At 44.1% G+C, this 25900-nt stretch overlaps 1 protein-coding gene across 4 annotated transcripts in view; it reads left to right on the forward strand.

Moving 5' to 3' along the window:
- Positions 1-25900, forward strand: part of KCNMB2 (potassium calcium-activated channel subfamily M regulatory beta subunit 2) — a 312693-nt gene that overhangs the window by 186120 nt on the left and 100673 nt on the right. The window contains exon 1 of one of the 4 annotated variants that reach the window (XM_081862821.1): positions 23566-24951. The exons of the other annotated variants lie outside the window; for them this stretch is intronic. The gene's annotated coding sequence lies outside the window, so the exon portion shown is untranslated. Of the gene's footprint in view, positions 1-23565; positions 24952-25900 lie in introns of those variants that run through there. 4 annotated transcript variants of the gene reach the window in all.

Here is a 25900-nt window from a genome sequence, read left to right on the forward strand (position 1 = left end):
TGGAAATGAGCCAAGCCATTTCCCAATTTGGGGGTGTGGGAGAAATGGATCAATGTAGTACCAAACCAATCTATTCTAAGCCAACATGTCTCCTCCATCTTTACTTGTGGTTTCTACTGTTCCTCTGGTGTTGTGACTTTGAAAGTCCAAATGGACTACTGGTGGTCAAGAAGAAGCAGCTGGTGGAGGTTGGGCTGATATTCTTTCATGTATTGATAGGGAACTGACTAGTCAGTTCTTTGGCTGAGGCTGCCAAGTCTGTCTCCTGCTATTAGGAGAAGGACCCACAGCTGCTTTCCATGTGAAAGGTTCCAGGTTCGATCCCTGGCTTCTCCAGGGATATCTGGGAAAGACTCCAATCTGAAATCCTAGAAATAGTACTGAGTTAGATGGGCCAATATTCTAACACGTTATATGGCAGCTGTTGGGAATCTGTACGTGTAGCTACTCACACAGAATCAATTAAGGTTTGTTAGACAGCCAGAAGGCAATCTGAAGGAGTAAGTCTGCCTGGTGATAACAGAGACGTGGAGACAGCTCCCTGATTGGTCAAGCTCTCTCAAAGGAGTGATAATTAATGGCCTACTAACTAGAATATGTTAGTTCAGAGTTCAGAGGTTCAGAGTTCTGTGTGTCAGTGTAGGAGTTGTGAGTCGTGTCAGAGAGAGCTAGCTAAATATCTGTGTTCTGTTCCTGTAAATAGTCCACTGTATATAATAAACACCTAACTGCAAGTTCCTGGTTCCTGCTTTGTCTATCCTGTCTGCAGTCAAGTCGCCAATTGCTTCCGTGGATTCTGCGTGTATTCTGCTAGGTCTGGCTAAGGTCCTGCAACTAGTCAGAAAGTTGCAAAACAACAATAGGTTTTGCCAATAGCAGCTTATGATGCTCCTGTGTTAAAATGTGGGGAAGGGCTGTAGTTCAGTAGCAGAGCACAGTGGTGTAGCATGGGTTGCCAGCACCCGGGGCCACACAGGGAGGCAGGGAAACAGAAGCACCCGCGTCACCCAGAAGATTGCAGCTGCAGAGATAAGAAAAGAGTTGTTCTGTTGTCTGGAGAGGTTACTTCCTGGTTCTCAAGGAGAAGCTGTTTTTAACAGAACCCAGCAACAGAAGGGCACAGCTGTATTGAGGCAGCACCAGGTGTTGAAATTTTGCACCCCTAACTATTTTGCGCCTGGGGTAACTGCCCCTGTATACCCCCATGCTACACCACTGGTAGAGCACATGCTTTGCATCCATTAGGCCCTGGGTTCATTCTCTAGGTCAGGCTTCCTCAACCTTGGCTCTCCAGGTGTTTTTGGCCTACAACTCCCATGATCCCTAGCTAGCAGGACCAGTGGTCAGGGATGATGGGAATTGTAGTCTCAAAACATCTGGAGGGCCAAGGTTGAGGAAGCCTGCTCTAGGTAGTGCTGCGAAATATTCCTGTCCAAAACCCTGGAGATCTGCTGGCAGTCAGTGCAGACAATACTAAGCTAGATATACCAAAAGCTCTCACTCAGAAAGAGGCAGCTTCCTATGTTCCTGTGAATCAAACTGGCAGCCCCCTCGACCTCATAACTGGAGTTGCTGGTGGTAACATGGGAAGGATCCATATGATTCTGCCTTAATCCCTTAATGGTGTAAAGCAGCAGTCAGCTGACAGTGTGGAGGAAGCAGCTTTCCAGCAGTAACCACAACACAAAGATCACCCTTTGAATCACCCTTTGTGAGACATAAAAGGGGGAAGTTCAGGGAAGGCTGGAGGGTTGGTGTTGTCTGCCACCGCATGAATGCGAGAACTCACAAGCCATTGAATAGCTTCACTATATACTGTTAGTTAAATGACTATTCATGTGCTTAAAGCCCAGACTGACAGCGATGGCAAAAATTTATTGCGGATCATTCACTTAGATTTCAATAAAAGATAAGTTGCTCCTGTATATACAGAGTTGTCTCCAAAGCCATATATTATTATCTTTAAGTGGAAGGCATCTTTGATGATAGCACAATCCATTAGCTATTATAAGCAATTAATCCCTTTGGATCAACTCCTTAAAAGAACCTTTGACAAATATAAAGAAGCTTTGTAGATTTTTTTAAAAATAACATTATGATATTAAGCGGAAATGCAACTGCTGGCAAGTGGAACAAAGGCTTAAAATGAGTTGGGTTTTGTTCTGCAAAGTCAAAACATAATCCAAGTGTAAAACAATCCACTGGGAAGTTAGAGAATGGCTGTGGCCTGCAGCTCAATGGCAGAACATCTGCTTTGCATGCAGAAGGTTCCAGTTGAATTCTCGGCATCTCTAGGTAGGGATGGGAAAGACCCCTGTCTGAAATCTGGGAGGGCTGCTGCCAATCAGTGTTGGCAACTCTGAGCTCCATGGACCAGCCGTCTAACTCAGTATCAGGCAGATATCTATCCATATTCTGCAAATAAATAAAAAATATATACTAGAGACAATGCACTGAAATATTTAATTGGTTCTTTAATTGTCCTTGTGTATTTACATGTATGCACACCAGAGACTAGATACATCCATCTGCTCACCACACCCTTGCCAGGGATTTCATGTCTAGAATAGGAATGGGGAACCTGCAGCCTTCCAGATGTTGTTGGACTTCCAGCTCCTATCAACTCCAGTCAGTATGACCAATAATCAGGGAGGATGGGAGTAGCTTTTGAAGGCATCTGATTGGACACTAGGAGAACAGGATGCTGGACTAGATGGGATACTGGGCCAATCCAGCAGGCTCTGCTTATGTTACTGAACAGCACTTGAAGGTCTACAGGTTCCCCAGCTAGGCAGTTTGGAGGGCGAACAGAACTCCAAAGGCTGCCAGATCTAGAAACTAATCGACCCAGGCAAAAATAAGGCTAGTGATCAGGAAGCAGGGACAGTTGAAGCACATGAAAACATCTCCCCAAGCTTTGGATTTTGGAAGATGTCTTATACCAGGTCAGGCTATTAATCCATGATCTAGCCAGTATTGTTGGGTAGTATCATTTTGATACTTGTTTGCTTCCTTGGGCTCCTTAATTACGGTACCTTAAACGATAGTGATGATGATGATGGTGGTGGTGGTGGTGAAGATGATGATGATGCTCTGACTGGCAGGATCTCTCTAGCACACTGGTTCTCAAACTTTTTTCTCTGGGCCACACTTTCAGAATAAAAAATTGCTTGCGCCACACCTTTTTGTTGTTGTTGTTGATAAGGAATACATAGGAAAACCCTTGGTGCTCTTGCTCTCATTTTTAAAAGATATCTATCCATATTTTGCAAATAAAAAAATACTTTGATACCATCCTACAGTGGTACCTCGGGTTAAGAACTTAATTCGTTCTGGAGGTCCGTACTTAACCTGAAACTGTTCTTAACCTGAAGCACCACTTTAGCTAATAGGGCCTCCCGCTGCCGCCGCACCGCCACTGCACGATTTCTGTTCTCATCTTGAAGCAAAGTTCTTAACCTGAAGCACTATTTCTGGGTTAGCGGAGTCTGTAACTTGAAGCGTATGTAACCCAAGGTGCCACTGTATATTATACTGAAATGTTTAAATGTTTCTTTGATTGTCCTTGAATCTTCCCACTACACTTGCCATTCTCTCTAGCCACACCAGTGTGGCGCGCCATGCCATTGACAACCACTGCCCTAGGGCCTTGGGCAAAGATCTTTCCCATCACCTGGTATCTTCATGTCAAGGATCTTCAGAGTCCCAGATTTGTGTTCCCCAACTGAGGGAGCCTTCTAAGATCTCATCATGTAATTCCTCAAGCTGTGGTTACTAAAAACTACCTCCTAAGCACTCCCTCCCATGTTTCCTTTCATCCTGTTTCTACCTGGTCCCGACATGACAGCACACTGCCAATGTTAGGAATTTGCTCCAAGGAGGATGCATCGATTTGGCCTTCTCTGCGAATGATTGGCACAGAGTTTCGTGGCCACAAGCTTTATGGCAAAAGTATACCTCTTAAACAGATGGCACCCATCATTCATGCTTCTCTTCATTGTTCATACTTGACGCACTTGAGAGAAATGCAACTAAGTATCTCAGTTAGGCATTAAGAAAAATGGGCATGCAATGACTTCAGTTTTCATGCTCAGTGCTAGAGTAGCTGGACATGCCCCTTCCAATACAAGTCAACCTTTGTTTGATTTGACTTGAAAGAACAGGATGGAAGCAGCGTGAATAAGCATGTGTCTTCCAAAGGGGAAGGTAGTTTGGAGCACATGCCCTCTTCTGGATTGTATAAGTATTAATTTTCTTATGTAAATATCTCAGGATATATATATATATATATATATATATATATATATATATATGGGGTGTCTTTGTCCATGGAGTTTTCTTGGCAGTCACGAAATTAAAAGACGCCTGCTCCTTGGGAGAAAGGCAATGGCAAACCTAGACAGCGTCTTAAAAAGCAGGCTCCAATACTTTGGCCACCTCATGAGAAGAGAAGACTCCCTGGAAAAGACCCTGATGTTGGGAAAGATGGAGGGCACAAGGAGAAGGGGACGACAGAGGACGAGATGGTTGGACAGTGTTCTCGAAGCTACAAACATGAGTCTGACCAAACTGCGGGAGGCAGTGGAAGACAGGAGTGCCTGGCGTGCTCTGGTCCATGTGGTCATGAAGAGTCGGACACGACTAAACGACTAAACAACAACAACAACAACAACAACAACAACATGGTGTGTGTGTGTGTGTGTGTGTAAGGCAAAGGTAAGATAAAGGACCACTGGACGGTTACGTACAGTCAAAGGTGACTATGGGGTTGCTGCACTCATCTCGCTTTCAGGCCGAGGGAGCTGGCATTTGTCCACAGACAGCTTTCTGGGTCATGCGGCCAGCATAACTAAACCACTTCTGGTGCAACAAGACACCATGATGGAAACCAAAGCACATGGAAATGCTGTTTACCTTCCCGCCACAGAGGTACATATTTATCTACTTGCTTTCAAACTGCTAGATTGGCAGAAGCTGGGACAGAGCAACAAGAGCTCACCCCTTCACATGGACGCAGGTGGCGCTGTGGTCTAAACCACTGAGCCTCCTGGGCTTGCCGATCGTAAGGTCAGTGGATATAAATATACACCACATACACAAGGTCAGGCCTTTCTAATTCATCTGAAAAATCTACTAAACTCTAATTTGATATTTCCAATCTTCCCTTGGCCCATTGACATGCACTCCAAGAGTAGGAAAATCCTACCCTTATTGTGAAGATATCCAAGGGGTAAAGGGGGAACTAATCTACTTAAGTCAGGGTTGGGTCTATGGGATCTGTGGTTTTTACTTGAGTAACAAGATTCAACAACTCGTGCAACCAACTTTGTGCCCATGACATACACTGAGAATGTAAGAATTCAGAGTCCAGGAACACCAGAACTAAACTGAGTTTACAGTCTTTCCACACAAAAGTCCATCTACGTGGGGCTACCTTTGAAGGTGACTTGGAAACTGCAATTAATCCAGAATGCAGCAGCTAGACTGGTGACTGGGAGTGGCTGCTGAGACCATATAACACCAGTCCTAAAAGATCTTCATTGGCTCCCAATATGTTTCCAGGCACAATTCAAAGTGTTGGTGCTGACCTTTAAAGCCCTAAATGGCCTCAGTCCAGTATACCAGAAGGAGCATCTCCACCCCATCATCCAGCCTGGACACTGAGGTCCAGCTCCGAGGGCCTTCTAGCAGTTCCCTCGCTGCAAGAAGGAAGGTTACAGGGAACCAGGCAGAGGGCCTTCTCGGTAGTGGCGCCTGCCCTGTGGAACATCCTCCCAGCAGATGTCAAGGCAATAAACAACTATTTTACTTTTAAAAGATAACTGAAGGTGGCCCTGTTTAGGGAAGTTTTTAATGTCTGGTGCTGTATTGTTTTTAATATTCAGTTGGAGGCCGCCCAGAGTGGCTGGGGAAACCCAGCCAGATGGGCGGGGTATAAATAATAATAATAATAATAATAATTACTACACTTCACTGCATGTCTCCTTCTCCCCAACTGCCAGACACATGCCGCATTCTCACATTCAAAATCACTCCAGGTGGACCCAATCTAACCCAATCTAATCCGGCATTGGCCAGATATTTAGTCTGGGATCCCAAATCAGTTTGTTCTCTAGGATTCAGCCAGACCTGATGTGCAGCCCTAAAAAATAATAAGAACAAATATAATAAATAAGAATAAATGTTATGGATAAAAACCAGTTGCATCAGGCTCCTCTGGACCGATCGGCAAAATAAGTTTCCTACTCTTTCCATAAGGCTGCCTTTCCTGCAAAGCTCCTGTAATACCACCAAGGCAGGTAAAAACAAAAGTCACTTCGTATTGCTGCAGACAGCAGCAGCACAAAGCCTCTGAGTGCTTGACTCTTGGAGACTGCCATAGCAATCCCACAGAGGGAACCTTGTCAATGGCAGCGAGTGATACCATGCCTTTGAAGGGAATACTCCTAACAATCGGGTCTGACAGACCTGTTGTTTTAGCAGAAGGTTTATCATTGTCTCTGCGGAAATTAGGTGTCCTCCACTGCACGGATTTGCAAACATGAAAAGACAAGTCAGAGTCGATTGACTGGAATCTCAATGACGCAGTGGTACAGCAGGATAACAAGGGCAGGACGTTTAATTCCTGCCAACGTTTCCAAAACCCCCAAGACACTGTTTTGACTAAGAGTCTAAAATGCAAATCGAACCGTACCTCTGATCATGAAGGCAGCTCTAGGGGAACAAAAGGGAAACAGCTCCCCACCCTATCCTCCAATGGAAGATCAGCCCCTGTATTGTTAACATGGTGTGAGGAGCGAGCATTGTGTAATATATACCTGAAGGAGAGTCTCCACCCCCATTGTTCTGCCCAGACACTGAGGTCCAGCGCCAAGGGCCTTCTGGCAGTTCCCTCAATGCGAGAAGCCAAGTTACAGGGAACCAGGCAGAGGGTCTTTTTGGAAGTGGCACCCGCCCTGTGGAACGCCCTCCCACCAGATGTCAAAGAGAAGAACAGCTACCAGACTTTTAGAAGACATCTGAAGGCAGCCCTGTTTAGGGAAGCTTTTAATGTTTAATAGGTTATTGTATTTTAATATTCTGTTGGAAGCCGCCCAGAGTGACTGGGGAAACCCAGCCAGATGGGTGGGGCATAAATAAATTAATAATAATAATAATAATAATAATAATAATAATAATAATAATAATAATACAGTGGTACCCTCAGGTTACAGACGCTTCAGGTTACAGACTCCGCTAACCCAGAAATAGTACCTCGGGTTAAGAACTTTGCTTCAGGATGAGAACAGAAATTGTGCGGCGGCGCAGCAGCAGCAGCAGGAGTCCCCATTAGCTAAAGTGGTACCTCAGGTTAAGAACAGTTTCAGGTTAAGAATGGACCTCCAGAACAAATTAGGTTCTTAACCTGAGGTACCACTGTACTAAGTAGCAAATAAATTCCTATGGACACGCTGTAAAGGACAGTAAGGTGTAGTGGAAGATGTTCTCTATTGCTCCAGAGCAGAGATGGGGGAACTTTTTCAGCCCAAAGGAGCCACATGCCAGCAGTGGGAGGGGCCAGATAAAAAGTAGACGGGGCCACAATATAAATGTTGACTTTGTGGAATAGGCAAAGCTCTACACAGACTCACCTGCATGCCTCTATCCACTATCTAGACAAACAATAGGCATTGTCAGAATTCAGGGACACATTCCAGTCAGGCTCAAACAATCAAGGAAGGTGTGATGCCATAATGATGTCTCAGACTAGCCTACCTCACAGGAATGTTGTGAGGGGGGGAATAGGAGGGGCAATTAGATCTCTTCAGTGGAGAGGAGGGATAAAAATGAAGCAAATGAGCAATGTATTTTATCTCTCCTATGATGGGGGGGAGTCAATATAAGTAGAAGAATTGTTTATTAAAAAAAAACACCACCTCATATTAAGAAGCAGAGGCAATAATTTTCTACTTAGGTGTTCTACTTTGCCAGGTTGGGGGGTGGGGCAGTAGGTGGTAAAGCCATACCTCTCATTTCACGGTTCTAGTTTCTACAGCTTTGAACACAAAAAGGTCAAAATCAGATGCAAATTATATACTCAGCTTCATATCAATGTCTCCTTACACTGTCTTAGAAATCTGCAAGTAAATTAAACCGTGTACAAATAATGCATATTATCCTCACCTCTCAAATGTTCATGGTTTATAAAGCTCAGTAGATAACTTTCAGAGCTTTTAAAATCCCCAGAGAGCTTGAAAGTGTTGTTGCAAGTATGCAGTGAAACCTGGAGCCTATTCCTCATCAAGATTTGGCTAAGGTTTTCTGCGATATATAAGGGGTGGGAAACTTTTTATTTCAGCCTGGGGGCCACATTCTGTTCTGGCCAACTTCCCAGGGGCCATGTGGCAGTGGTGGGTGGAGCCAGAGGCAAAAGTGGGCGGAGCAATGAATATAAAGTCTACCTTTGTACCGTAGGTAAAGGTAAAGGGACCCCTGACCATTAGGTCCAGTCATGGACGACTCTGGGGTTGCGACGCTCATCTCGCTTTATTGGCCGAGGGAGCCGGCTTACAGCTTCCGGGTCATGTGGCCAGCATGACTAAGCCGCTTCTGGCGAACCAGAGCAGTGCACGGAAACGCCGTTTACCTTCCTGCCGGAGCGGTACGTATTTATCTACTTGCACTTTAAAGACCAACTAAGTTAGTTCTAGGTATGAGCTTTCGTGTGCATGCACACTTCTTCAGATACCGTATCTGAAGAAGTGTGCATGCACACGAAAGCTCATACCTAGAACTAACTTAGTTGGTCTTTAAGGTGCTACTGGAAGGAATTTTTTTTATTTTGTTTTGACTATGGCAGACCGACACGGCTACCTATCTGTACTTGCACTTTGACGTGCTTTCGAACTGCTAGGTTGGCAGGAGCTGGGACTGAGCAACGGGAGCTCACCCCGTTGTGGGGATTCGAACCACCGACCTTCTGATCAGCAAGTCCCAGGCTCTGTGGTTTAACCCACAGTGCCACCAGTGTCCCTACCTTTGTACAGTATCCTCCATCAAATCATAGAATTGTAGAGTTGGAAGGGACCACCAGAGCCATCTAAGTCCAACCCCTTGCAATGCAGGAATCTTTTGCCCAACATGGGGCTCAAACTCGCAACCTTCAGAATAAGAGTCTCATGCTCTCCTAACTGAGCTAAGAAGGTTGATGCTTGTAAACAAAAGGTGGTCAGGAAAACATTTCAGCTAGGCAAAAAGTCTTGTGAAAAGGAGGGACATGGCTTGCAAAGAAGGAGTGTGACATGGGGAGGACAAATTTGGCCCCCGAGCCTGTGGTTCTCCACCCCTGATGTTAAAGCATAGGCGTGTTTTGTCAAAGGCAAATAACCCTGGAGCTACACAATTACGTTGCCATGTAAATAATAGCAATGATTTCTGTATTTGTGAGGGAGGGAAAATGAGGCTGGAGTTAATGTAGCATCAAATGAATTTTCCATTTTAGTAATTAGGCATTGGCTTTCTTTTTAAATATTTCATGCAGAGAGCAGCTAAATAGAATGGACAATCTATTGCGAGACAACAGAGGGGAATAGTTTGAATAAAACTTTTTTTGCCTGAGGCAATAGATATCAGCATGTATCATCCATAAGCAAGCGTCGTTATTTGATGGAAAAATTGCATGCTGTAGGACCAGCTATTAATGACCATTGCAGAGCCAAAATGAACAGACTTTTTCTATGCAATGCAATGCCCTTCCTGGCCAGGAGATCGAATCCAAATCTTAGATGCTAATAGCAAATTAATTCTGCAGGAAAAACTGTGTCATCCATGGACAAAAGAGAGACATCAGCATGCTCAGAGAAATCCCCAGGTTTGCTGAACTGGGGGAGAACCTTGAGAAAGAAAACAAGAATGGGGAATTATTGTGGGCTGAGCATGCTCAGTGGATGTGGAATGCTGCCTGACTATTGGGAGCAAAGGAGCATCAGAACGTAGTATCTTGCAAAATGGCATAGCTGGCTGTCTGTTACGGGCAAAAATGGAAAAGTTGAAATGGAGTGTCTTAAAAGGTGAAGTGGCTGGCTTGAAACCTGAACAGGTACACTCCATGCTGCAAGATTTCGTTTCCGGTTCCACTGCTTCATTCCATTCTGCAAGGCTTGTTTTCTAGCAAGATTTTTTCTAGCGAGGTTACAACAAATGGGGGAGAACAACAGAAACTGAAAAAGGAAAATAATATAGTAAGTTGTTTCTAAAACACATCTGGTTAATATGAGGCTGGAAAAGAAAAGAAAAAAAAATAGCAAGTCTAAGAGCCAAAGAAAATGTGGAATAGGAGAGCTCTGAACAGATCACCCATCTGTTACATCTTCCTTATACCATCTGCAGAAGATGCTAGAGGGCATCAGCTAGTGACCCAAGTGAATAGACAGCCTCCTATGAGAAAAGATTGCCTTTCACATCTCCTGGTTTCTGGCCACTTATTATTGTTTAGTCATTTAGTCATGTCTGACTCTTCGTGACCCCCTGGACCAGAGCACACCAGGCACTTCTGTCTTCCACTGCCTCCTGCAGTTTGGTCAAACTCATGCTGGTAGCTTCGAGAACACTGTCCAACCATCTCGTCCTCTGCCGTCCCCTTCTCCTTGTGCCCTCAGTCTTTCCCAACATCAGGGTCTTTTCCAGGGAGTCCTCTCTTCTCATGAGGTGGCCAAAGTATTGGAGCCTCAGCTTCAGGATCTGTCCTTCCAGTGACCACTCAGGGCTGATTTCCTTCAGAATGGATAGGTCTGATCTTCTTGCAGTCCATGGGACTCTCAAGAGTCTCCTCCAGCACCAGAATTCAAAAGCACCAATTCTTTGTCGATCAGCCTTCTTTATGGTCCAGCTCTCACTTCCATACATCACTACTGGGAAAATCATAGCTTTAACTATACGGACCTTTGTTGGCAAGGTGATGTCTCTGCTTTTTAAGATGGTATCTAGGTTTGTTGTTGCTTTTCTCCCAAGAAGCAGGCATCTTTTAATTTCTATTTGCCAGGAGGTGATGGGACCAGTGGCCATGATCTTGGGTTTTTTGATGTTTTTTGCACTCTCCTCTTTCACCCTCTGACCACTTAGGGCTTTCTAACTCAAGAATGACCACTAATCATGACAGCTATGTATTGCCTCCACTAACATTGGCAATATGCCTCTGAGTACTAGCTGCTGGGGAATAACAGTAGAAGACACTAACCTCAACCTTTTTGCACTCATAGCTTGCTTGTGGGCTTCCTTGGAGACATCTAGTTGGCCACTGTGGGACGAGAATGTTGGACTAGATGGGCCTATGTTCTGATCTAGAACAACTGTTCCTACATTCTTAACCAACTTCCTGATAAGCATTATGGATCTTTCAGTATCAATGACATACAATAACTGCACAGGGTCCCCATCAGCAACATTGTCAACACCGCATTTGGAACCAGCCAAAGTTTCTAGCGCTTTTCAAAGATCCGGTAAATGATGCATTAAGAGCAATCTATTTGATTGCACCCCATTGTTTTGTAATAATTGATTATGAACAGGGAATTATAAAGCTGCCGTGTTTATTAATGAAGGGGGACTTCTGCAAGAGAGCTTGGTGGGGTTTTTTTTTACTCTGCCTAGTCCTTTCAAAACCTTTTGAAACATTGCCTGCATTTTTATATCTGCCTCTGTAAGAGGCAGAAACTTCTGTGAGCAAAAAGCAATGCTTTGTGCACCACTTGTTGGCAAAAAATAAAATTAAAAAGTGGCATCAAAATGCTGGAATATTCAGAAGAAAACAGATTAAGTTAAACCAAACAGAGTGGGTCCAGTCTATTTAGCTAGAGTTCAGTGGGGAAGGAGACAGGTTTTGGTCATCACTGTTTCAGTGAACACAACATACAGAGTTAACTGTGTTATTGTTGGTTGTGCTATTGTGTATAGCAAGGAAGAGGGGGAACGAGAACCTGAGCTACAGGCTGCCTGTTTGATTCATCACCTTCTGATAACTCCAACCTAACCATGAAGCAACAGAAACAATCTTTGAGAGTGTTCATTATTCGGGGAAGAAATATACTGCCTCAGCTGGAGGGGGCGGAAGGATTGATGGACTTGCAGCAGTGGAGGAAACCATGATGTGCTCCTTCTTCACCAAACTGCCTGAGGACAAAAGCCGAATACTGAAAGAAAGAGAGTGACTGTTCCTGTAATACTTTCAAGTAGGCTCTATTGACTCAAGGCCCTGGGAAGTAGATATCATACATTCAGTGTTCTGCAGAATCCTGATTTTCTGAGTTTCCAATGCAAATTAATTTATGAATGTGGCAAACAAAAAAGAAACCCAAAATAACAGCACTGGACTTTTTTTATTAGAAACAAGTGATAGGGAGATGCATTGGGAACTGTGGGAAGAGGGAGGCAGAGAATGAGAAGGTGAGCCTCCATTCACCATTAGCTCTGGCTCTTCCCATTACTGGCTTGTGGTCCCTGAAAGATTACCCCCAAGGGAATGTGGCCCTCAATTGGAAAAAAGGTTTCCCCATCTCCACTATAGACCTGTTATGTACTGAGTCGAATAGGATCCAAACTGCAGCAGTCTGATTGGTCCTAGAACAATAGGATTCAGAATGCAGCAGCCTGATTGGTCCTAGAACAATGCAGCAGTATGATTGGTTGGCAGGAACCACCCAATCATGCTCCAGATAGAAGTGAATCCACAACCTGATTGGCTTACAGTAGAATTCCGGAATTAGCCAATCATGTGCAGCCCATTGTGTAAATAATGCATATAAAGCAGATACTTTGAGGGGACTTTCATTCATTCCTCCTCACCACTATGAGCTGAATAAAGAGCATGAAATCACTTTGCGACTCTGAGTATATTTCAAGACCTATTTTCCTTTGTCAGATGTTGGGAGAGTATGCAAGTGTCATGGAGACAGCCTGGTTGATGGGCCCTCTGTGTTTGCGATTGTTGTTTGTTTTCTTACAAAGGTCACAAGCAAAAGCTTGCAAAAACTCCTAAAGGGTATTCTAAATGTTGAAGTTATTAAGCAGTCAGGTACAAATAAAAGGTCCATTGCAGCAGATGGAGGACCTGAGGCACTTGCGTGCCTGTGAAATGTTATTGGCATTTGATGCTGTGATAATTGCTTCATAATGTAAGCAATTTTGATATGAATGTGAACATGGCAGACGATTCATTCTATAATGTATCATCTCGAGCTCAAGCTTCAGTCCTTTGACTTTTGTAATTTCCCAGAGCGAAATGAATGAAGATTGCAATACGCTTGAACTTAATTTATGCCATCACACAATGCATATTTTAGAAAGTGCGAGTTCATTAAATGGCCGAACTAAACTCTAGCAGTGTGTGTGTGTGTGTGTGTGTGTGTGTGTGTGTGTGTACAACTATACACACAACATTAAGGCTGCAAACCTAAACACACTTACTAGGGAGTAAATGGTACAGAAAATAACAGCAAATGCACACACACACACACACACACACACACACAACACACACACACCAATACAAAGTAGACACTACTGGCAGGAACCTAATCATCTAGCTGCGAAAGCTTGTTGGAAGAAGAATGTCTTCAATTGCTTCTGAAAGGTGCAGATAGCGTGAGCCTGTCATATCTTGACAGGAATGCTATTCCACAGAACAGGAGCAGCCACACTGAAAGCTCAGCTCCAGGTTACTGAGTTCCTTTTTGCTACAGGATGGTGAGTAGGGAATTGCTGTCGCTTGGAGCTGTATCCCTTGTGTTTAAACATCTGATTAAAAACTCACCTTTCCTCTTTCTGTCAGCTCTCGCAACTTTGCTATTCCCTTTTCTTTGGGTCTCTCACCTTGCTTGGAATCTAAGCCAGAGGGCACAGCCTGCGTCTCTCACTTAGTTCTCAGATAAAGAGCCTGGTTTATATCAGTAGTCTAGAAATTACTACCAATAATAGTACCTATCAGCAGGACTTTCTGGCATCAGCACTGCACATTTTCAGCATACAGCCCCAGAGGATGAACTGCTATATCAGGCATGGTGAACCAGTAGCCTTCCAGATGTTGTGAAACTCCAACTCCCATCAGCTCCAGCCAGCATGGCCATTGGTCAAGGATGATGGGAGTTGTAGTCTAACACTGAGGCCACAGGTTCCCCAGCCCTGTGCTATATCATAGATGAGGGTGATACTGAAGATGCTTACATTAATGTGATCTTCAAATAGCCTCTTTAGTGAGCATCCTTTACTGCAGAGATGGGCTTTACTGAATGACTGTGTGCATTTATTCCATGGGTGCTGTGTCTTGTCCAACAGAAGTCCTATGTTGGTAGGGAAACAATCTGTGCGGATGCTTATCCACTCATCATGGGAATGTGATCATTTCTTACGTGCAAATAGTTTATTTAACTTTCATTTTCATTGTTTATATGTCATTGTGCTGCGTAGAGGGGCTGAGGGTTGTGAACAATATTGTTTGCTGTACCACTGCAAGCAACAACCCATCAATCACCACTAGACTGTTTGAAAATAAGAGGCAACAGCCAGGCTAACTCCTGAAGTTCTGCACCCTTCACTTGGGACAAAGGTCCCATCTGTCCAATGACTGGGCCTGCCCTTGCCTTAGTTACAGCAAAGAAGGCTGCAATCTATCTGCCCCTATTTATAGCCCAATCTGCAAATATTTTTCATGCAATCTCAGTACCACTCATGGACTCTCTTGCTGTAGCGATTATCACCCCTGTTACCTCATGGCAATTTTGCAGTACTTCAGATGCATTGATTATCACATTAAGCATGGCTTTCCTTATGGGAATGAGCTAAAAATAAGCATTGTGGGTTTTTTTCCCCCTCTCCTAAAGTGAATGGAACATTTCCCTGTATACACTACCGGCAGCTTGCGAGGGAGGCTGACTTTTCTGCAGTCATGAAACTTGCCCTTCAGGAGGTCCAATTCATAAAAATAAAAAAAACACTCTTCCTTTGCCCTCGCTAACTTCACTGAAGGTTTATCTCAGGATGAAAACTAGGCAGGAGGGGATATCTGAGGAAAGAGAAAACTGACTGTGGGTTTTAATGAGCATCCAGGAAGAACCTACAGATAACAGTGGAAGTGAAGCAAAGGAACACAAGAAGCTGCCTTATACTGAATTAGACCATTGTTCCATGTAGCTCAATATTGTCTGCTCCGAATGGCAATTGCTTCCTTAGATTTCACACGGTGAAAGTGATGCTGTTGAGACCTAACCCACTATATCTGACTCCAGCCCATCTGCAGGGAGTCCAGGAAGGGTTAACCACCAGTAGGGGGAGTCCTGCTGATGCACACCAACTAGGAGCTCCCCCGGGGGTCACCGATAGGGGTCGTGCCTTAGGCCCTAACCTCCCTAGGCTTTGGACAGGGCCATGCCCCCCAGAATCCTTTATCAGACTACCCTTCAGTATGTGGGGCAGGTGATGCCGCTGCCTCCCCTCTTCCATCTACAAACTATACCAATGCCTAACCGCCAATACCAAGAAAGTTGTGACGATTTGCTACGAGGTAGGCGAAAACCAAGTGTCTGATGCCAATTTGCCAAGTGGGAAAATTCCTACCAGGCCCCTCAATGGCAGCCAACGGAAGTCCATAGCAAGGTCAAAAGAGATGAAAACCTTAAAGGGTGGGAGGGTGGGAAAACCAGAACAGCTGGAAGCCAGAAAGAGAAGGATCTCCCAGCTGCGTCCTGCCTTTTTCGGGCAGGCCACACACCCAGACCAAGCAGATTGGTCGGCCTGACCAGTGACGCAGCCAGGAATCCCCCAGTTGTGCAGGGCTGGCCACCCACCCCCTGCGCACATGGGGGGGGGTTGTGAGAGCCCGCAACACCACCTCCTCCTTAAGGTGGAAGTGGCCTTCCCAGACAAGCTGGAGAGGCCAGGGATGGAACATAGGACCTTTGGTGTGCAAGGCAGATGCTCTGCCATTGAGCTATGGTGCAAGCATGACCAAATGCCCCCCTTTTAACTTTGAAGCAATGGGATTGTACGCCACATGGGTGACAGCTGGGACGAGCACAACCATGAGATGTATAAATAGCCACTGCCACCTTTTGCTGCTTTCCCAAAATAGCAACACTTGGCTGAGAGAAGCAGGAAGAGTGGGACGAAATTGCACAGAAACTCATTTTTAAAAGAATCACAACACTTTCTCCCCCAGGGGTGCAGGGGGAACAGAGGAAGGTTTGAATATCCTTGCTGCCCCTCCCCATATTAATAAATCAATGTCATTGTCTGCTTGGAGCCAAATGTGAGCAATAACAGTCTTCCTTTTTGATTTTTTTTTAAAAAATGTTCTCATTTCAAAACTCAATCTGAGTTGCATTGTGATTATTATTAAAGGGGGCGGGCGTGCATGGAGAAAGGGAGAGGGATTTGGTAGCTCTGAAAGCCAGGCTCAAAAAATGTAGACAAGCAGGACAGGGTGGCAACCATCTCCCAAAACTGATTGCCACAGGTACCAGTACTCAAGGTTTGGCACATGGACTCTGTACACAGAGGTGCCAGGCAGACGCCATGACCAGTAGCCGTTCATAGATCTGTGCTCTGTAATACAATACAATACAAACCCTAATACAGGGGTTGCCAATATTTTTGGCCAATTGGGGGGGTGGCATAACACAAAACGGTGTGCCTTTGGCACCCACAAACTTTCAGGTGCTTCTGGATTTAGCACTCTTTGTGTTCAGAAGACCCATTAAATGCTTCTCAGCGGGATCCATGTGTGACATCTTTCTGTTCAGCTAGATCCATGTCTGACATCTTTCACCTTTCATAAGTTGTCCACCTTCAAGCCACTTGTGGGCACATGCGCTAGGGAAAGCAATGCTGTAAGCAGGCATCAAACACAGGTAAGTATTCCTCTAAGGAGGAGGAGGAGGAGTTTGGATTTGATATCCCACTTTATCACTACCCTAAGGAGTCTCAAAGCGGCTAACAATCTCCTTTCCCTTCCTCCCCTAAAACAAACACTCTGTGAGGTGAGTGAGGCTGAGAGACTTCAAAGAAGTGTGACTGGCCCAAGGTCACCCAGCAGCTGCATGTGGAGGAGCGGGTAAGCAAACCCGGTTCACCAGATTACGAGTCTACCGCTCTTAACCACTACACCATACTGGCTCTCATTATGGTACATAATGAGGAATATCTATAAGAGGTTCCACCTCCTGGATGTCAAACAGTATCCATCCCTGACTCTAATCATTATATGGAGGGGGGGGGATTAGAGTCCCATTGCTACTTCTCAACACCTGTTCCTCATTTATGGAAACCAGCCCCAAATAAGAGCAAAAATTCTCATCAGCAGTAGGCTAAAAACTGATAAGGAGGTTCCCCTTACCCCAGGCTGATACCTGAAGTAAAGGTGAAACATTGCACAAAAGGACTTCCCTCTGGTACTATCAATTGCAGAGCAGAGCTTCCTTCTGCTCCTGGTTCAGTACCATGGACAAGGTTCCAGAAGCAACTGGTGAAGGACAACTTTGGGAGCAAACTTTAGGAGACAATCATTTGAAAAAATAATAATGAGTTTGTGCATATGGGCATCACTGGCCAATCTTCTTCTGGGGCCTCATTTTGGGTGTCATCGTTTCCCCATCACCTCTGCCACATTAGAAATACAAGGGATAGGTATCTGAGGCAGGTGGAACCCTTGAATGGCTTGCCAAGGCTGGTTTGCCTGACTCCCATCACTGTTAGTCAGATGGCTGATGGGAGTTGTAGTACAAAACATCTGGAGGACATCTGAAGGTTGCTGCCTCTTGGTAGTGAAGACTTTCATTCCAGCACGTTTTACTGAGTTCCAGCTGATATTTATTCAGCTACTGGCTTTCTCGTTTCATTATAGCTTGTGCTACAGTTTCATTGATATTTTGTTGTTTTTATTGCTATTCTCATGTACCATTATTATCCGATGCCTTGAATATTAGAAAAACATGATGCATGAACTACTATCGCTACACACTGGAAAGATCTATCAGGGGCCACCCTTCCAGCATGGTATATAGCAAGGTGTGAGAAATAGCCTTACTAGAAAAACTCACTTATAAGCTAAGAGTAGCAAGAGGACAAAAAGACACACATTTTTTATTTTATTTTTGCAATATGGAATGATTTTATTCAGTATGTAAAATATGACTTTCACAATTTGAGTGCACACCCAGTTTTTCTAAGTATATGGCTGTTTCTCTACCCCCCTCCCCACACACTCTCAGTACACATTGTTGTATGGGTTTGTAGTGTGAGTTTTTGTTTTTATTCTTTATTATCCTGAGAATTGTGTAATTATGCTCCTGACAGTACTCTCTTTCCCTTCCCTTGCCTCCTCCACCCCAGTTTTTATTTCTACTGTTATTTCATTGTTTATATTTGCTACATATCTCTGAATGCCATTTTGAAACAAAGTGCCTTCTTAAGATAAGTGAGCCTGCAAAATTATTTTCGTTTGGTTTTGGGGTTTTCTTAAAAAATTATTTTTATCATTTTATATTCCTGCATTTTTCAAAACCTTAAAAAAAACCAACCTATTTTCACAAAAGAAAAGCATGGGACAAATGCTGAAAAAGAATCAAGCAAAATGCATTTGATGGTGCAATCCCCATTGCCGTGCAACCGCAAGAACCTCGCTTGAGACCTAGTACACCCTTGTCTATGATGTTTGTTACAGTATGACTGCAATTTCCTAATTTCTGCTCTAAACCTTCTACCTATGTCTATATAGATATGGAAACCAAAGGATAAGGAGCCTGATACATACGGTGGGTGGGGAGGGAGTCAGCAGTTTGCTGAGTGGGCTCAGACACCCTATAAGAACAGTACAGCATCCCGGCTGCCAGGGGACAAGTTCATTTTACATCTCTCAAGCTGCCATTTAGCATGTGCCAAAGTCTTCCTCTGCCTAACAATAAGGAAAGGTCAGTCCGATGCAGACAGGTGCAAGAGTCGTGAAGAAGGAATCTGACAATAAAGGTTAGCTAGTTAAATGTCATCACTAAAGGGAAGACAACTCAAGCTGCTGTGAACACATGAAGAAGTTGATTTATTCTGTGTCTGATGGCTTGGCCACCATTCCAGACCAGGGGTAGCCAATGTGGACCCTCCAGAGGTTGAGGGACTACAACTCCCTCCATCCCTGATCATTATCTGTACTTGAAGGGGCTAGTGAGAGTTGGGAGTCCAACTGAAATTGTGGAATACCCTCCTCACAGAGGTGTGTCTAGCATCTTCATGGTACATCTTCTGCCATAGATGCTGAGGATAGACCTCTTTACCCTGACCTTTGATGGTTATGGTCTTTTGTTTTGGGAGAACCATCTCTTTTGTTGAATCCATACTTCTGCACTAGCTGGAACAGATTTGCTGCTTTACTTACATGTATCACTGTATGTTGCATTCTTGTATCCCATATGGGGACCTTGTGGTGATAGGTGCATAAGAAGACTTATAAGTAAATTAATAAATAACTTACACCTGAAGGTTACCATGTTGATCACCCCGGTGTAGACTAATGCTGCCTTGTTCTGAGTCGCAAGAATTATCCCAGGTCTCCTGCGAGGATCTCTTTGAACCCGGCCACCTAAAATTGTACCTGGAGCCTTCAGCTTTGAAAATATGTGATCTGCCACAGACCCATAACAGACTCCTGCTCTGCCTAAATCTGAGGGATTGTGGGGCTCGGAGCTCGTCTCCTCACCAGCATAAAGTTCATGATTGTGCCAGATCTAAACCACTGAGCCATACATTCTGTGGCAAAGACCCGAGCCCCCCACCCCCACCCATGCAACATGGCTGTAGATATTAAAGATTTATAATGCTTATCATTAGTGCCACAAGCTGAAAGCATTGGCAGATTAATCTGCCAAATAATCTGCAAATTATTTGGGATTGCTCAAATAAAGATGTAATTGTAGATTAAAATCTGCACAGACACAGTTAATTGGCGGTGCTGTCAGCATCCAAGGTTATGTGACATGGGAATCTTGCTGGACCTCTTGCCACAGCAGGCAATGCAGATGTGACAGCCCTATCTAATGTGTGCCAAAGGAGATAAAAAATAAATTAAAACAGCTTTTCCTTCTGTTCTGTATCCAAAGCCAGGAAAATAGCTTCACACCATGAATTGAGCTGTTCACCTCCTTTCTTCACAAGATTAAGGGGAGGGAGGCACCTTCATTAAAAGCTCTACAATATATAAATTTATTTAAATCTAATAAATAGATGGGTTGGTGGATTCGAGAGCTAGAATGCTGCATTAGATATGTGGTTGTCACTGCATAGAAGAGACTTGAGTTCCGGTCCCCAGTGAGCCATGTTGGGCTTTCACAGAGGGTTTTGTTCAGACGCCACTGCTCCGGTCCCAAGCCATGAAGGGCTTTCCAAGGTCAAAGCCAGCATCTTTAATGGGGTCCAGACACAGACTGGGAACCATGCTGTGCTGTTCCTGTCAGCAGTCCTGCAGCTGTGTCCTGAACAAACATAGATATGCTAATGAACTGTCTATCGGTATTTATATTAGATTGTAGCATTCCATCAAACTCTTCCAAAATTCCATCACGCTGGCCAAGAAATAGAACCCGTGGGGATATGTAAATAGTGGCTGGTGTGAACCTCATTGTGTTTATCTCAGCTTTCATCTGGGACCCAGCTGAAAGGGGAGGCCACCTGGAATTACATGGGGCAGATTTAGCTCATCACACACACACACTCCATGGTTTCCTTGAGAACATGTCTTTACTCATGTATAGATACATATGTTTGTCTATATCTCGTATATACTTACATGCAGGGTCCCGCTGAACTTTCACAGGCAAATATTTTCATCATGAAAGGGGGTCTTTTGGAGGACTTGAAACAGCCCCTGAAAGAAGACTCCAAAACTTACCTTTTTGGTATGCATTTGCTCACTGTTTGCAAGCCCCGCCCATTGGTGCCATTTTGTGTCTTCCTCTTCACAAAGTGATCCCAGCCAATTGGGGATCACATTGTCATTCTGATGGCATTACAGTGCCAACCATCCAATCAAATCTGGCATTGTGACTTGGTCACGTTGAGGGCAGCTGCAGCCAAGTCAGAGTGAGATCAATGCTTCCGATATTGCACTGCCCTCGTTCTGCATGGAGGTGGGGAAGAAAGGTGAATGTGGCTGCCATTCTAGTCTCTGTCACCACCTGTGTGCCTAGGTACCCCACACAACAAGTTAGGGAAGGTAAAGGAGTGGCTAGTGTGGCTACTTCATCTTAGGTAATATGGTTGAAACATCAGCCCTCTTCACAGCTTACTCCTTATATTAAAAAGTGAGGAGTGATTTTCATTGCCCATGAACAAGTTAGATGGGTGCATTTCAGCTTTGTTCTGCTTATACATGGCCCACAAGATATCTAAAGACAGGGTGTAATTTGAAATAGTGCATGTAAATAAGGCTGCAACCTTCAACACACTCCCTAGGGGGCCAGCCTCACTGAATGCAATAGGATTCACTACTGAGTAAATGCACAAAGGATCACACTGTAAAGAAACCAGGGGCACAGAATGTTGTTGGACTACAACTTCCATCAGCTCCAGCAACAAGGCCAATGGTCAGGGATGATGGATATGATAATCCAGAAACATCTGGAGTGCCACATATGCCATACTCAAAATAAATAAATGAGAAGCTGTCACTCATTCCTATTGGAACAAGTAGAAGTTAGGATTCAGATGGTGGGTGCAGTTGCCTATCACTACCCCAGCTGAGCTATGACTGACAGAGACGCTGGCATGTTCATCCAGTCACTTCAATTCTTTCCTAAATTATCTTATACTTTTACTTTCCCCCATGTCTCTCCTTAGGAACACAGGAATGTAGGAATCTGATTTATACTAAGTCAGACCATTGGCACATCCAGCTCAGTATTGTTTTTACTAGATAGATAGATAGATAGATAGATAGATAGATAGATAGATGATAGATGATAGATGATAGATGGTAGATGATAGATAGATGATAGATAGATGATAGATAGATAGATAGATAGATAGATAGATAGATGATAGATAGATAGATAGATAGATAGATAGATAGATAGATAGATAGAGATAGATAGATAGATAGATAGATAGATAGATAGATGATAGATAGATATAGATTAGATAGATAGATAGATAGATAGATGATTAGATATAGATAGATAGATAGATAGAGAGAGAGAGAGAGATGATAGATAGATAGATGATAGATAGATGATAGATAGATAGATAGATGATAGATAGATATAGATAGATAGATGATATAGATAGATGATAGATGATAGATAGATAGAGATAGATAGAGAGAGAGAGAGAGAGAGAGAGAGATAGATAGATGATAGATAGATAGATAGATAGATAGAGATGATAGATATATACATGATAGATGATAGATAGATAGATAGATAGATAGATAGATAGATAGATAGCTGTAGATGATACACCCTACACTCATTTTCATAAATGGATGCATAACTTTGTTGTTGTTCCAATATATTGGGGGGGTGTATGCTTTGTGGGGGGAGTTCATTCCCCCCCTCTCTCTCTCTCATCTTATTTTTGCCTTGTGCTCCAAAAGTGATGCTCTTCTTGTTTTCTTAAGTGACACTTGCAGCAAAAGGCATGGGGGGGGGAGCCTTTAAAAAGAAATGTTTCCAGTAAATAAATTAATGAAACTCCATTAAACTGTCTTTGGAACCCCTATGCCCTTAAAAATAAAACCCAGGAGCCATGTTCAGGAGTAAGGAGAGGGTGGGAGAGAGGGAAGGGCCTTTGGGCTATGGGATGTATGTACAGCTAGTAAATTGATATAGTGTAGAGAAGTTCAGAGCATTCCGCTTCTCTCTTCCTAATGACAATGCCACACTGCCTCACCTTCCCTCTCCTGCACAGCTCTTAAAGGTACAGGAATGCCATCATACGATATCTGCATTCTCTGTCTCTCTGTTTCTCTCTCTCCTAAAGGCGTGGATTGCAGGTGCCATGGCCTACTTGAAACCAGAGAGTTGTTAACCTCACTTTGAACCAGCTTTTATATGACAACATGTCTTCTCCCAGGCAATGTCAGCCTTTAACAAAAGCAAGCTTGCAGCCTGGAGGAAAACATTGAAGAGGCTGTGATTAGGCACACAAAGAGAGGGGTCAGCTGGTGCGCTAATTGCCCAGGAAGCGGGTTACTAAGCAGCACCTCCTAACCCAGTTGTTATTCCCCGGGGACGCCACCATCCACTCCAACCTTTGCAGCCTGCTGTCTGTCTTGCTCAAGACCCAAATCAAAATGTCTCGCTACTACAGAAGGTGAAACACCGGCAACAGCACCGCCCTTTCTCATCTTATAGCAAAATGGCAAGCAGAGGGCCCAAATACTGTAGCATTTGATAACAGTAAGTTGGTAGTTCATCTCCCCTCCCCACACAGTCCCCCCCCCTTCAAAAAAAAAAAACCATGTAGGCTTTCCCAACCAAATTACAGATCAGGAAATGGGTGTTTCCCTGACTCACCCTCCTCCGCGCAATGAATTTACACAGCCAACAGGCATGCTGGATCTCTAGGTAAAATGTACCTTGGATACAATCATCCTTCATTCTCACTGTATTTTATCTTTAAATCGGGCCCGGTGTGTGTGTGTGTGTGTGTGTGTGTGTGTGTGTGGAATCATTGGAGAGGAACCGCTAGTTACCAAGGAGACTCCTAGATGAATCAGAGAGACTGGCTGGTATCTTCTTTAATTCACGAGACCATAACATTTTAAACGAGAGGAGGAAATACGATGCCAAGTCTGAGAGAGACGAGTTTCCCCTCCCACCATCAGCACCAAGGATAGCTCCTCTCGCTTGTCTTGCCATGAGAAGGCGTTAGCTGGCGGAATCGAGGAACAGATTACGGCGGAGTGAAGGGGGATTTCTCCGGGTCGCTGTTTGGTTCGGGGAGAGAACAAAAGACAGGAGACCATTCAAGGGCAAAGTGGTCCTTATGGAGCTGGCAGGAGAAACAGCTGAAAAGCCACGTTTCCCACCCAGGAGGGAAGACCAAGGCAGAGAGTCCGGGGAGCCCCAGAGATGCGTTGGTCTCGTCGTCGTTCTGCACCCTCGGCGCTCCTGCGAATAAAGACCCTGCCCTTTCTTCGTGCACTTTTCCACGGCTGGAGAGAGAATGGCGCTACCGGGTTCCTTTAAAATCCTGAGAAAAGACCCTCATCTGTATTCAGCATCGGGAGTTCTCGCCAGCCTTTCGGAAGGTGCCGGCCGCCGCTGCTTGAAATCCTGGCAGTGAAACGATCCTCTCGGTGCCTGACTCGGACACAGTTTCACCAACTGGCAGGTGAAGTGACAAGTTTGGCAAGGAACAGAGGGACTTGGCTTCACCACAACACCAGCCCCGACATCCCTTGCCTGCCAGAGGGGGTTCCCATCATGTCTATGAAGCGTGTGAAGGGCTCGGGCAGTAGGAGAGATGTAAACACAGCAGGGTGGCGTTTTCAGAAATGTTGCAATAGACTGGGAGCCCCGTCAAACAAAGTTTGGCTGAAAGAAGCTTGGCTTTTATAGACCCTTTTCAGCATCGAGATAGTTTCTCTCTCCCCAGCCCACCCCCCCACCCCCCTTACAAATGGATTGGCGTAGCTCCTTTTAAGAAAAATCTTGAACTTTATTTTATTTTATTTTCCCCTCCTTTGCCATTCTCCCCACCCACCCGCTTTCCCGGTTGAGAAACAAATTGTTCATCATCGGAATGTTGAGAAAAGCACAAAATCATTCTAACCGCTAGAGCTGAAGGCTCAGGGAAGGATCCCACATGGAAATCGCTTGGTTTCTCAGCAAAGGTGACAACTACAAAAGTATGTAGATTGAAGGGAGGAAAATCACTGTGTGTGTCAGAGTCAATTGAAATCTCCATATTTGGAACAGCTGGACCACCGTTGCTAAGGTAACGTTATCAATTAAAGATTTCTTAATACATCAGGACACAGTGAAATGTATCAGTGTGTGTATTTTGTGTGTATGTGCATACATATATATATATATATATATATATATATATATATATATGATAAATTGAATGCATTCTAGGAATGGGATGTTATTCAACGATACTGACCTCCCATTATTAGGCGTGTTTTACAATATGGATTTCTAGGATGGGGAGATCTGGAAGGAAAAGCAACTAGAGTGTTAGTTAAGGATTCAAATCAAGCACCTTTTTTCAAGGCAACTATTTTGAAGTGCATTTGTGACATGTATAATACTCCCTGAAATGAGCTGCCTGTAGCATTTATGATCTGAAACGAAAGGCTAACCAGATTAGAAGGAATAATGTTTCCGTGATGGGCATTGTGAGGCTTATTGCTGGTAGAATAAAGTAGTCTGGTTTTTATCATCTTGGTCTGCAAATTTGGGTAAGAGGAAGGTTGGATCTGGTGATAGTTAAAAACAGCATTAGAATGTTGAAAATCCGTGAAGAAAATGTGAAACCTTTACTGCACACCAAGGGAAAGCATAATAAAAATCCTAGCAGTAGCCGAAAGTTGATCACTAATTCCCTGTTGTTTTCTCTTTTTTTAATTGATATATTATACCTGCTTTTAGAGAAAGACTGCACGTTCAGCCTATGACATTACAGTTCATCATCTAAGGTGTTGCTTATTTGCCTTCTGGCTAAGGGGATATGAACTTAGAATATACTGGCAAATATGTCTGGTCTCCCGAGTTTGACAATATCCTAAGTTTTTGCTGCCAGACTTTTTCAAAGACTTGCTTGTTTTCTTTTCACTTGATGACAGTGTGTTTCAAATATATACTTACCAGCACTTAACTCTCATGTAGGGTCAGCAGTGCTTTGATGTGATAAGCAACATCACACCCTAAGCAGGTTTACT

The sequence above is a fragment of the Podarcis erhardii genome (genome assembly GCF_964252035.2).
Source record: "Podarcis erhardii genome assembly, chromosome: 5".
Classification (NCBI taxonomy): Eukaryota; Metazoa; Chordata; class Lepidosauria; order Squamata; family Lacertidae; genus Podarcis; species Podarcis erhardii.